Raw genomic sequence first — 14,530 nt, forward strand, 5'->3', positions numbered from 1 at the left:
CATTGTGAATGTTTGGAGTCTAATTTTCATGTTACATTGAAAATGTTCAATTATATAGTTGATATTCCAATATTCACATTTTTCATTCACAATAATGTGCTAATTGTTTTTTAGTAGGAATTTTCTCATTGTTAGTATTTTGAGTCTAATTTTCACACCACATTGATTATGTTGAGTGAATGGTCACATTGTCAAGATTCCATTATTGACATTCGTGTTTGAAGCATGAATCTTCTCATTGTGAATATTTAGAGTTTGTTATGCATGTTGCATTGATTATGTTGAGTCACATTATTGATATTCCATCGTTGACATTTTGTGTTTCAAGTATGAATGTTCACATTGTGAATGTTTGGAGTCTAATTTTTACGTTACATTGAAAATGTTCAATTATATAGTTGATATTCCAATATTCACATTTTTCATTCACAATAATGTGCTAATTGTTTTTAAGTAGGAATTTTCTCATTGTTAGTATTTTGAGTCTAATTTTCACGTCAGATTGATTAAGTTGAGTGAATGGTCACATTGTCAAGATTCTATTATTGACATTCGTGTTTGAAGCATGAATCTTCTCATTGTGAATGTTTGGAGTTTGTTATGCATGTTACATTGATTATGTCGAGTCACATTATCGATATTCCATGGTTGACATTTTGTGTTTCAACTATGAATGTTCACATTCTTAGATGCTGTCATATTCTCTAATTCTTTACATATTATCTATGAGTGATGCTATGAAATTTGGTTCTCATCAATATTCATTTTAATAGCACTGTTAATTGCTCATTTCTCTTAATGTCTTGTCTCTATTTTTGTTTAACATTTTGTTGATAGATGTTATAACAACACCAAAGACAAAAAAAAAAAAAAAAAAGAAAAAGAAAAAGAAACCCATGAGGAAGAGACAGCTCCAGCTGATGTGAAACCCAATGTTGATATGAACAAAGTGAACTACCGTTCAAACATGACTGGCTTGGTAAAGTTGATGTCAACAACGAAGTTCACTGATGGGCAGTTGAAATGTTTGAAGAGAACTCTATTTTGGATGATGTTTGATACACTGATAAACACAAAAATTGAACTATCATCATGCATGAAATATGATGATGTGATAGCAAAGATCATAGAGACATACAACCCTACATCAAATTGTTTCAAAATTGGCCCCAAATCTGTCAAATTGTCTGCACATGACATCAAATTAATTTTTGGAATAGACTGCGGATCTGTGCTAATGGAAACTGCATATGGTTCGAAGCCAACATTTGGACTTATCGGCAAGAAGTGCATATAGCGATCCCGGGTTTACCCTTGTTGTATAGTGATCCGGACATGTGTCCGTGGATGTTGGTAGTTGTTTATTATCTTGTTTACATCCTTTCTTGCTTTGTATTTGAGTTATAGGATGTGTTGGGCGGGTTGGTTACAGGTTGGTTGAGTTTAGAAACCAAAACTAGTTGCCCAGATTTTTGGCCTGTACGCTCGAGCGGAGGTGTTGGCGCTCGAGCGGATAATACATCCATCCAGTATTTGTTGTGCAGTGTTGTACGCTCGAGCGTAGGTTTGGCAGCTCGAGCGTAGGTCTGTTTCTGCAAAAGTGCTGAGCGAGTGCATTCTGCGCTCGAGCGGGAGGTTGGCCGCTCGAGCGTAAGTCTGTGAGTGGCCGCTCGAGCGGGGTGTTTTACGCTCGAGCGGATACCTGGGTTAAAGACCCGAAGTTGTGACTTTCCAAATCACTTTTTCACTTTCTCTTCTCTCTCTTACTTTTCCAAAATCACCATTGTTGAGCCTCTCACTCTAGACTCTACCTTCTCTCTAGGTTTTGATCTAGTAGGAGTGATTTGCTCACCTTTGGCCTTTACAAAAAAGTTGTTGATCGTCGAGGGCTTCATTTTAATCTGAAAATCTCGGATTTTGGAGCACGTTGGGTTTTGTCATCTTCTCCTTTGGGACTCCGAATTTGAGGTAGGGATAACCTACTCCTCTCTATGGGTTTTGTCTTTAAATTTTGGTATTTTGAGATGTTGGGCTTGGTTTGGTAATTTTGTGAAAGTTTGGGGCTTTTGTGTAATTTTACAAAAGTTGGGGTTTTATTCATAATAAACCTAGATGCATGTTTGGCATAGAAAAGTGAAATGAAATGTTGATTGAATATCCATTTGTGCATTTATTTTCTGTTTTAGAAATAACTGCTTTGGGCTATCGGTGAAGGATAGTCGAGATTGTTGTAGACAATGCATGATGATTAGGTAAACGGAAACTAATCAATGGAATGTGTCATGGAACCTGACGGTTGATAGAATACATTAATTGTGTGTATTGTGTGATTGTATATAGAACCAATGTGTTTATATACGTTATGTGTAGAGGAGGAGATAGGGGATGTACTCCGCGGTTTAGGGGAAGATAGGGGATGTACCTCTAAACCGGATAGGTATTGGGAGGAGATAGGGGATGAACTCCGTAGACAGAGCTCATATGCTTGTCTAGAGAAGTGAAGATAGAGCTCATATGCTTATCTTTGTGAAGTGTGGATACAGCTTGTATGCTTATCTGTGGATATTGTTGATATACATATCTGTTGTAGAGTGTGGATACAGCTTGTATGCTTATCTGTGGATATTGTTGATATACATATCTGTTGAGAATGTGGATATAGCTTTTATGCTTATCTGAATGTGAGATATAGTTTTTATACATATCTGTGGAAATGATGATAGAGCTAGCATGCTTATCTGTTGAAAAAGGGAAAATGAAGAGTAATTGGGACTTGTAAGTCGTTGACATAAATATGTAATTTATGTGATTGTATCAGTGTTGACCAACTATCAATTGCTAATGTTTTAGTCATTGTCCATGGTTGGTTTAGTGTATTTCTACTGGGCTGTGGCTCACCCTATATGGGAATATCATTTTCAGGTGCAGGAAGCATGCCACCTCCAAGGACATAACTGGGAGGCTAGTGGCGGGCATAGTTTTGTCGTTTTACTTTTGATGTATTACATGTAATTTCATGCCAAGGGCTTAATGTGTAAACGAGTTAGAACTCTTTGTTGTAACCAAGTGTTAACTTGGAAAGCTGTAAGCCCGTAGGGCATTTTGTTATGAGGTTAACATGTAATACTTATGTCTTGGAATTCTAATGAATGAAAGGAATGCAGTTAGTTTAAATGTAAATGCATGTTTTATCTGATGGGTTTATTGTTATTATTTTGAGGGCGTTACAACTTGGTATCAGAGCGTACCGGGTTCGAATACTTTGGGTACGTGGGAAGTGATTAGTATCACAATGGGTTTGTCTCGCTTGATAGAGACTTAAATGTGGGATCATATGCTATGTGCTTAAGTGATAACATGCTTATGTGACTATGTGGGTATGGGATTTAATTTCTGGGATATTGATTGGATCCTTGAGTTTCTGGGAGTCTTGTTGGAAAAGCACTTGATCAATGCTGTTTCTAACCGGAACTCTAGTAACGCCTTGGGACTATCATTATCCGGAAATGAAATTCGTAAGTGCTTATGTGTTTATGTGCTTATGTGGAGTGAATTACACTTGTCCATGCATTAGGACGTGAGTGTTTAGTTTCGGCACACCTATGAATGTGCTAACGTTCTGTGTTACCTTTATTAGGATGTCAGGACGAGGAAGAGGTACTAGGCGTGGTAGACCTGCGAGGCAGGAAGTACCGTTACAGGGTGAGATTCCGGCAGTGCAGGAGGGAGTTGGGCAGGCCAATGTGGCCGAGCCAGTGGGTCAGCAGGCTATGGGTGCCTTGGCCAGAGAGATAGCAGGAGCTTTGGGTATTCTTAGAGCTGGGAACCAGGCAGCTGAGGCAGGGCCTTCTTTCTTGAAGAGGGAGTTCTTCCGGTGTAATCCGGACGAGTTTATCGGGGATCCTAAAGAGCCGCTTAAGGCAGATGAATGGCTCGAACAGACAACGAAGACGTTTGAGATGCTTGGCATCGAGGACGGAGCACTGAAAGTGACCTTGGCATCCTTCCAGCTGAAGGGAGATGCGGGTCAATGGTGGAAGTACGAGAAAGCTCGTGTTGGTGGTACTTGGGAGGCGTTTATAAATGCTTTTCAGGAGAGGTTTTTGTCTGCAGTAGCAAGGGAGAAGCTGAGGGATCAGTTTAGCCGGCTTAATCAGCATGGCTTGTCAGTGGCCGAGTTTGAGGCTACTTTTACCAGTCTGTCTAGGTTTGCACCTGAACTGGTGGCGTCTGAGGAACGCCGTTGCTATGAGTTTGAGCGGAAGTTGAGGCGGGGCCTCAAGTTGAGAATTGGTGGGTCATATATTCGAGAGTATAGACACCTGGTAGATGCTGTAGCTCATATGGAGCTTATGATGCAGGAGGAGGATGAGGGTCAAAGAGGCTCCAAGAGGAGCCAGGATAGTCAGAGTGATGGCAGGAGACAGAAGGGTAATAACCCTCAGCAGTCTCAGGGTGCAGTCTCTAGATCGACCTTTCCAGTGCCTAGTGTAGGCTCAGGGAGAGGCAGTCAGGGAGAATTCACTTGTTACAAGTGTGGCCAGCTGGGTCACAAGGTTTCTGTTTGCCCGCAGAAGGGTGGGGGTCAGAAAGCTGCTTCTTCTTCAGCTAGACCGCAGAGTCAGAGTTTGGGCAGGGGGCAGCTCTTGACTTGTTATCAGTGTGGACAACCTGGGCACATGAAGAGGTTTTGCCCACAGTTGAGTGCCACTTCGGGAGCGTCTGGGTCTAGGCAGACGCAGGGTTTTCAGCCAGCTCAGTCTGTGCAGGCCTCGAGGGCCAATCCGGGAGTTTCGTCATCCCAGTCTGTGCAGCAGTCTTTTGCTCCGAGAGGCGAGCAGGTAGACCAGGGGCCTACGGGGCGCGTGTATGCTGTTACCGCGCAGGACTTAGTACCGGCTCCATCAGTAGTGAGAGGTACTTTTCTGTTTTGCAACTCAGTTGCTAATGTGTTGATAGACACGGGTGCATCTCATTCTTTTGTATCTGCTGCATTTGCATCTGTTTTGGAATTGGAGTTAGCACAGTTAGCATCTCCTATTTGTGTGGTATCGCCTTTGGGTGGTGAGTTGATTCTGAAACAGGGTGTTAGAGGATGTGATATAGAGGTCGCCGACTATAGGCTTCCTTTTCCGTTTGTTGTCATGCCCATGAAGGGTTTTGATGTTATTTTGGGTATGGACTGGTTATCGTCATACCGGGCTGTTATTGATTGCTACCGCCAGAGGGTTACATTGTGTACCTTGAGCGGGGAGTGGTTCCATTTCTTGGGAGACCGGGTTGGTAGTGTTTTTCCACCGGGGTATGATTCGCGAGGGCGAAGTGAGCTTAGTAGTCTACTTGCTAGCTTTGAGAGTGGTGAGAGTGGTGAGACCCAGCATGTATTGCCGAGGGTGGTTTGTGAGTATTCGGATGTTTTTCCCGAAGATCTTGTTAGTTTGCCACCTCACCGAGAGATAGAGTTCTCCATTGATTTAGTGCCGGGTACGGTGCCGATTTCTATGGCACCTTACCGTTTTGCTCCAGCAGAGTTGGTTGAGTTGAAAGTTCAGCTCCAGGAATTGCTCGATAAGGGCTTTGTTCGCCCTAGTGTTTCACCGTGGGGAGCGCCGGCCCTCTTTGTTAAAAAGAAAGATGGTGCCTTGAGATTGTGTATTGACTATCGGAAGTTGAATCGGGCTACGGTTAAGAATAAGTATCCTATGCCCCGTATAGATGATTTGTTTGACCAGTTGAAGGGTTCCCGTTGTTTCTCTAAGATAGACTTGAGATCGGGTTACCATCAGTTGAGGGTCAGGGAGGAAGATATTCCTAAGACGGCATTCCGTACGCGGTATGGCCATTATGAGTTTCTGGTGATGTCATTTGGGCTTACCAATGCACCGGCAGTCTTTATGGACTTGATGAACCGGATTTTCCGGGAGTTCTTAGACCGATTTGTGGTTGTTTTCGTGGACGACATCCTTATCTATTCGTCTTCTGAGGAGGAGCACGAGGCACACTTGAGAGTGGTGCTTGAGTTACTTAGAGCCCATAGGCTGTATGCCAAGTTTGGGAAGTGTGAGTTCTGGCTGGGGGAAGTCAAATTCTTAGGCCACGTGGTATCCGGGGAAGGGGTGTCTGTTGATACATCCAAGGTTGAGGCAGTGCAAGATTGGGCACAGCCTAAGAGTGTGTTCGAGATCCGCAGTTTTCTGGGATTAGCTGGGTATTACCGTCGGTTTGTGAAAGATTTCTCCAGGTTAGCGTCACCGTTGACTAGACTGACTAGGAAGGGAGTCAAGTTTGTGTGGAGTGAGACTTGTGAAAAGTCGTTCCAAGAGCTGAAAGTTAGATTGACCACCGCTCCGGTGTTGATTATTCCGGAGAGAGGGTTGGGTTATGCGGTTTATTGTGATGCCTCACGAGAGGGTTTGGGTTGTGTGTTGATGCAAGAGGGGAAGGTGGTAGCTTATGGCTCACGTCAGTTGAAAATACACGAGAAAAATTACCCCACGCACGACCTAGAGTTAGCAGCAGTGATCTTTGCCTTGAAAATCTGGAGGCACTACCTTTATGGTGAGAGGTTCGAGGTATTCTCGGATCATAAGAGTTTGAAGTATCTGTTTACACAGAGAGACTTGAATTTGAGGCAGAGGAGATGGATGGAGTTTATCGAGGATTATGATTTTGAGTTGCATTATCATCCGGGAAAGGCCAATGTTGTGGCCGATGCCCTTAGTAGGAAAACCATTAGTGATGTAGCTTGTATAGCCATCCGGGAATGGGAGATGTTGAGAGCACTGGGCGAGTTTGATTTGCTACTGGGCGAATCTGTCGAGGCTGCGGCCTTGTTTTCTGTTGTTGCGCAGCCTACACTTGTGATTAGAGTGTTAGAGGCACAGAGAGGTGACCTTGAGGTAGAATCCCTCCGAGAGAAGATCTCCAGTGGGAAAGTTGAGAAGGGTTTGACGGTGTATCCCAACCTGAGTGTGAGATACCGAGACCGTTTGTTTGTACCGGAGTCTTGCCGAGAGGAAGTACTCCGAGAGTTTCATCATTCGCGCCTTGCGGTGCATCCGGGAGGTACTAAGATGTATCAGGATTTGGGTCGCCAGTTTTGGTGGCGGGGTATGAAAAGAGATGTGGCTGTTTTCGTATCGAAATGCCTTACTTGCCAGCAAGTGAAGGCCGAGCATCAGAGGCCAGCGGGTTTGTTGCAACCCTTGCCTATTGCCGAGTGGAAGTGGGAGCATGTCACTATGGACTTCGTTGTAGGTCTTCCGAGGACTCAACGGGGTAGTGATGCTATTTGGGTGGTTGTAGACCGGTTGACTAAGTCAGCGCACTTCATTCCTATGCGCGTGAGAGATTCGGTGGATCATCTTGCCGATTTGTATATTCGGGACGTAGTGAGATTGCACGGGGTCCCAGTGACGATCGTCTCAGATAGAGATCCTCGTTTTACTGCTAGGTTGTGGCAGAGTTTGCAGAGTGCCTTGGGCACTAAGTTGACCTTTAGTACGGCTTATCATCCTCAGACTGACGGACAGTCCGAGCGTACTATTCAGATCCTCGAGGATATGCTTCGGGGTTGTGTCCTGGACTTCAGTGGGACGTGGGAGAGGCACTTGCCATTGGTAGAGTTTGCCTACAACAACAGTTTTCAGTCTAGCATCGGTATGGCACCGTTTGAGGCCTTGTATGGCCGACCGTGTAGGTCTCCAGTTTGTTGGGCCGAGGTGGGTGATGCACCTTTGTTGGGTCCAGAGTTGGTTAGGGAGACGACGGAGAAAGTTGAGCTTATCCGTAGGAGGCTTGTTACAGCCCAGAGTCGGCAGAAATCTTATGCTGACCGTAGGAGGAGGCCTTTGGCGTTTGAGGTAGGTGATCATGTCTTTCTGAAGATATCACCTAGACGAGGCCTGATGAGGTTTGGGAAGAGTGGGAAGTTATCCCCTCGGTTTATTGGTCCTTTTGAGATCCTTGAGAGGATTGGTGAGGTTGCTTATCGATTAGCCTTACCACCGCAGTTGTCCGGAGTGCATGACGTGTTTCATGTGAGTATGCTTCGGAAGTATGAGCCAGATCCATCACGTGTTGGATTGGACTGATTTAGAGGTAGATGAGGATGCCTCGTATGAGGAGAGACCGGTACGGGTCTTGGATAGGCGGGATCAGGTCCTGCGTGGCAAGACCATTCCTTTGGTGAAAGTCTTGTGGAAACATCACGGAGTGGAGGAAGCCACTTGGGAACGTGAGTTGGAAGTCCGAGAGAAATATCCGGACTTGTTTGTTGATATGTGATCTTGTAGTTAAATTTTGTATTTTGTTGAACTTAAGAGCTTTTATATATGTCTTAAGTTGTGAAACATTGAGAATGTTTTGGTTTATTGGAAATATGTTTTGGGAACTTGCCTCATATGGCAGTTGAATGTAACATTGTATATGTTGAATATATATTGTTGGAATTGGAAAGATAATGCATAATGTTGATGCATGTCGGGAGTACATATGTTGTTTACATATTGTGATATGTCTCTTGTTAAAGGGATGGAATAACCGGTAATGGGTCGAATTGTTGAATGTTCAAGTGTAACATTGTTTAAAATGAAAGAACACCTGTTTTTGTAAACTTGTGCTTAATTTCGGGGACGAAATTCTTTAAGGGGGGGAGGTTATAGCGATCCCGGGTTTACCCTTGTTGTATAGTGATCCGGACATGTGTCCGTGGATGTTGGTAGTTGTTTATTATCTTGTTTACATCCTTTCTTGCTTTGTATTTGAGTTATAGGATGTGTTGGGCGGGTTGGTTACAGGTTGGTTGAGTTTAGAAACCAAAACTAGTTGCCCAGATTTTTGGCCTGTACGCTCGAGCGGAGGTGTTGGCGCTCGAGCGGATAATACATCTATCCAGTATTTGTTGTGCAGTGTTGTACGCTCGAGCGTAGGTTTGGCAGCTCGAGCGTAGGTCTGTTTCTGCAAAAGTGCTGAGCGAGTGCATTCTGCGCTCGAGCGGGAGGTTGGCCGCTCGAGCGTAAGTCTGTGAGTGGCCGCTCGAGCGGGGTGTTTTACGCTCGAGCGGATACCTGGGTTAAAGACCCGAAGTTGTGACTTTCCAAATCACTTTTTCACTTTCTCTTCTCTCTCTTACTTTTCCAAAATCACCATTGTTGAGCCTCTCACTCTAGACTCTACCTTCTCTCTAGGTTTTGATCTAGTAGGAGTGATTTGCTCACCTTTGGCCTTTACAAAAAAGTTGTTGATCGTCGAGGGCTTCATTTTAATCTGAAAATCTCAGATTTTGGAGCACGTTGGGTTTTGTCATCTTCTCCTTTGGGACTCCGAATTTGAGGTAGGGATAACCTACTCCTCTCTATGGGTTTTGTCTTTAAATTTTGGTATTTTGAGATGTTGGGCTTGGTTTGGTAATTTTGTGAAAGTTTGGGGCTTTTGTGTAATTTTACAAAAGTTGGGGTTTTATTCATAATAAACCTAGATGCATGTTTGGCATAGAAAAGTGAAATGAAATGTTGATTGAATATCCATTTGTGCATTTATTTTCTGTTTTAGAAATAACTGCTTTGGGCTATCGGTGAAGGATAGTCGAGATTGTTGTAGACAATGCATGATGATTAGGTAAACGGAAACTAATCAATGGAATGTGTCATGGAACCTGACGGTTGATAGAATACATTAATTGTGTGTATTGTGTAATTGTATATAGAACCAATGTGTTTATATACGTTATGTGTAGAGGAGGAGATAGGGGATGTACTCCGCGGTTTAGGGGAAGATAGGGGATGTACCTCTAAACCGGATAGGTATTGGGAGGAGATAGGGGATGAACTCCGTAGACAGAGCTCATATGCTTGTCTAGAGAAGTGAAGATAGAGCTCATATGCTTATCTTTGTGAAGTGTGGATACAGCTTGTATGCTTATCTGTGGATATTGTTGATATACATATCTGTTGTAGAGTGTGGATACAGCTTGTATGCTTATCTGTGGATATTGTTGATATACATATCTGTTGAGAATGTGGATATAGCTTTTATGCTTATCTGAATGTGAGATATAGTTTTTATACATATCTGTGGAAATGATGATAGAGCTAGCATGCTTATCTGTTGAAAAAGGGAAAATGAAGAGTAATTGGGACTTGTAAGTCGTTGACATAAATATGTAATTTATGTGATTGTATCAGTGTTGACCAACTATCAATTGCTAATGTTTTAGTCATTGTCCATGGTTGGTTTAGTGTATTTCTACTGGGCTGTGGCTCACCCTATATGGGAATATCATTTTCAGGTGCAGGAAGCATGCCACCTCCAAGGACATAACTGGGAGGCTAGTGGCGGGCATAGTTTTGTCGTTTTACTTTTGATGTATTACATGTAATTTCATGCCAAGGGCTTAATGTGTAAACGAGTTAGAACTCTTTGTTGTAACCAAGTGTTAACTTGGAAAGCTGTAAGCCCGTAGGGCATTTTGTTATGAGGTTAACATGTAATACTTATGTCTTGGAATTCTAATGAATGAAAGGAATGCAGTTAGTTTAAATGTAAATGCATGTTTTATCTGATGGGTTTATTGTTATTATTTTGAGGGCGTTACAGTGCAAGGACACACAGAGGCTTACATCGAAAAATATCCGATCTTTGATCGATGATGCATTGGTTGGGAGAAAGAAATCAGATAATGGGGAGGCTGCTAGGTTGATAAGTTTGTATGCTTGTTTCAAGCTCTTTTATTCCACAACTAGAGAGACAATTGGATGGGCATACTATCAACACATGGAACATTTGGACAAGATGAGGGAATATGATTGGGCAGAAACCATCAAGTCCACATTAATGAATTCCATTGAACTTCATCATCAACGTTCAGAACGAGTGACTGGCTGTGTTATGGCTTTAATGGTATGTAATACTACATTCACTCACATAACTATTAATGTGTACGTCTAAAACGATACATTCACATTAGTTTATAATCATAATTTTTTTTTGACATGCATATTAACTGATTATGTTGAGTCACATTGTCAAGATTTTGTTTTGACATTCATGTTTGAAGTATAAGTCTTCCCATTGTGAATGTTTGGAGTTTAATTTTCATCTTACATTGAAAATGTTCAATCATATATACTTCATATTTCAATATTCACTTCACATTGATTATGTTGGGTGAATGGTCATATTGTCAAGATTCCATTGTTGACATTTGTGTTTGAAGTATGAATCTTCTCATTGTGAATGTTTAGAATTTGTTATCCATGTTACATTGATTATGTTGAATCTCATTATTGATATTCTATTGTTGACATTTGTGTTCCAAGTGTGAATCTTCACATTGTAAATGATTGGAGTCTAGTTTCATTGTCACATTGATTATGTTGAGCCATATTGTTGATATTCCAATAGACTCAAAACACCGTTGTTAGTATTTGAAATTTGTTTTGACATTTCATTGATTACATTGAGTGAATTGTCATATTGCTAACATTTGTGTTTGAAGTATGAATCTTCAAATTGTGAATGTTTTGAGTTTGTTTTCCATATTACATTGATTATCTTGACTCACATTGTCAAGGTTTTGTTTTGACATTCATAGTTGAAGTATAAGTCTTCCCATTGTGAATGTTTGTAGTCTAATTTTCATCTTACATTGAAAATGTTCAATCATATAGTTGACAATTTGTTACATTTTATGTAGTATTGGCTGTGTGAGCGTACCAAAATAGTGGAACCAATTTTGCAAAATGCAGCACCTCATTTTCTCAAATGGAATCTAACAAAACTTCACAAGAACATGAAGAATTTGTCTTTCTCGTCAATCAATGATGATGAGGTTAGATACCAACATTATCCAATGTGAATAATATTATTTATTGTGCTAAAACTAACAGTAATCTCTATTACCAGGTTTATATAGAGAAACTCATACTGACAGACCATGAGAGCACACTGTTGGCGCAAACAATAATTCGGGATGAGGAGAATCAAAAAGATGCACCTGAGAGTATTATTCATCATGAAGTCAAAATTGAGGAAGAAATGGACATGAGCATACAAGAGGATGACATTGATGAGGCATTTGATACAGAGTTTGGCAATGAAGCAGAATTTCAGAGCAATGAACATGATAAAGCCAATATTGAGGAAGGTGCAGAGACTCTTGCATATCTACATGCACATGGGGTGCATCAAGTCATTGTGTCAAAGGTTGCTCAAGACAACATTATAGGGAAAATGGTCACTGACCATCAAAAAGCATTAGACCTCATCGAGAAACTACAAATTGAGAACCAGAATCTGCAGGCAGCAAATGACATGAAAGACAAAATCATCTTGGAACTGGAAACATTAATATGTAACCAGAAGGAGAATCCAATAGTTTAGAATGAGTTGTCCACTGTCAAAAATACAATTGATAATAAGAATGTAGAGATAGAAAGGCAAAGCAACTCCATAATTGACCTCCAAATTGAGAAAACTATACTCCAACTTGAGAAAACTATGCTAGAAGATAAAATTGATGATGATGTAGTACATGCTGTCACACAACAAATAAACCAGGAGACTTTGGATGTGGAACTGAAGCAAAATTTGAAGAAGAAGACCCAAAAAACTCCTACATCTTTCGTGAAGCGCATCAAAATCAAAAAAAGGAAAGAATTGAAGTTGCCTGATTTTGAATATCAAGACAAAAAGTGTGACAAACAGAAAAGGAAGTTGGAAAATTTTGAACAAAATGACATTGAGAAGCAATGTGAAATTGTAGATCCAGCTTTTGAAGGCTATTTGCACATGCTTCGAGACTTCAAGCGTCCTAAGCATAATAAGCTTAGGCTGTCCAACAAATATGAGGTTTGGAAGATCATATCTGAACAGGACAAGCAAAAGATAAGGAATATGCATAAAAATGGAGGTTACGGGTAAGCATATTTCAAACAACTTCTATGTCTTTACATACCATCCTTGTCTTATTATATCTAAACTCTAAATGTAGGTTAACTGTTTGGCGAGGAACCACCAATGAGACTTATGTTTTCTATGACGATCTTGAGTCAATAATTCAAGACAAGTCCATAACAAACAATGTATGGTGCTTTGTACATTGTGCATTAAAGGTTATATATATTAACATTCACATCATAATCACATTAACATTGAATATGTACAGGTCATAGATGCATATGCAGAAATTTTAAGAAGAAAGCAGGAATCAATGATGACAGATTCACAACAATTTGACAAATCATTCTTTTTCAACAGCTTGTGTTTGGTATAATTTGTTTTTTTTTTTATCCTGAATTAAAAACAAGTTTGATCTCTTATTTATAAAACTAATTACTAACAAAGTGCTGTCAATGTTTACAGAGCATGATTAAAGATGAAAAAGCAGAACTACAAACCAAATTCATTGATCCTCACATCAAGCAAGCAAATCAGTACCGATACCTGCACTTTCCACTCCACTTTAAGTATCATTGGACCATAGTAGTGAGCAACATGGATGATGGAGTGTGGAAGCACTACAATTCAATGAGGCCAAGAGACGGTTTTGAAGACATACACCTAGCTCAAGCAAACATAGTGGTAATTTCAATATTTCATTCAATAATATGAAAAAATGTACATGTTGAGTTACATATCAACGTAGTTAAAATATTATCTATTCTATACATCTAATCATATTCACAATCACAGAAAACATATATCGAATCACATATTCAGAAATTGCTCTCCACATCGGATATGGCAGATACATTAACACCCTCAGATTATGTCAAGCCATTGCAATCAGTTGATGCATGCCCTCAACAAGACCCAAATTTGTGAGTATTTACAATTAATATTCTCATTGACATAGTAACTACAACCAATGTGAATATAACAAAATATTGATTCTTTCTTCTTCTTTTTTTTTTCTTTCTCTTGCAGTCTTAATTGCGGAGTTGTACTTTGCTACATAATAAGGCAACATGCCCTTCATGAACCAATTGAACCTGTGCTGGACAAGGAAGCTTGGCTTGCTATGAGAGCTCTGTTAGTTGAAGCATTCCTGAATGATCCTGAAAGGACAAATCATCCAAGTTTTGTTGTTGACACCAACGAGGATGCATCTCAAAACTAGACTTCATATTTTCACACCCTACCATTTTCTTTTGATGTATTGATGAAACAATGTTAACATCAGCTTTTGTCCAAGTACAATGTGTTTTGTATATAATATACCACTCATTAACATGTGAACTTGGGTATTGTTAGTTAGTAAACAATCATTCCACAAAGATGTTGATATGAATAGCTATATACATTTTGTCTACCAAGAAATGTACTTTTAATATCAATGTTCTTTCTTGGTCTTATTCATGGTGTATGAGTATTATTAGTCATTATATGTGTTTGTTAAGCACAACACAATGTGAAAGTTTACATATGTATATCATATGCTCACCCTGTCAACACATATTGGGGATATATGTAACTTTTCTACATTTTATTTTGCAAAAAATCAAAACAAACTATTTCCAAAAAAAAAATG

General features: G+C 40.5%; 1 long non-coding RNA gene across 1 annotated transcript; it reads left to right on the forward strand.

The window, feature by feature from the left end:
* The first annotated feature begins 12,907 nt into the window (after nt 1-12,907).
* LOC145813807 (uncharacterized) lies at nt 12,908-14,238 on the forward strand. Its single transcript, XR_014357189.1, has 5 exons — nt 12,908-13,082; nt 13,166-13,267; nt 13,363-13,617; nt 13,693-13,820; nt 13,927-14,238. It is a non-coding gene; the product is annotated as an uncharacterized LOC145813807 (long non-coding RNA).
* The last annotated feature ends 292 nt before the right edge of the window (nt 14,239-14,530 follow it).

Source organism: Camellia sinensis, chromosome 15 (genome assembly GCF_055761805.1).
Source record: "Camellia sinensis isolate YWXY chromosome 15, ASM5576180v1, whole genome shotgun sequence".
Lineage (NCBI taxonomy): Eukaryota > Viridiplantae > Streptophyta > Magnoliopsida > Ericales > Theaceae > Camellia > Camellia sinensis.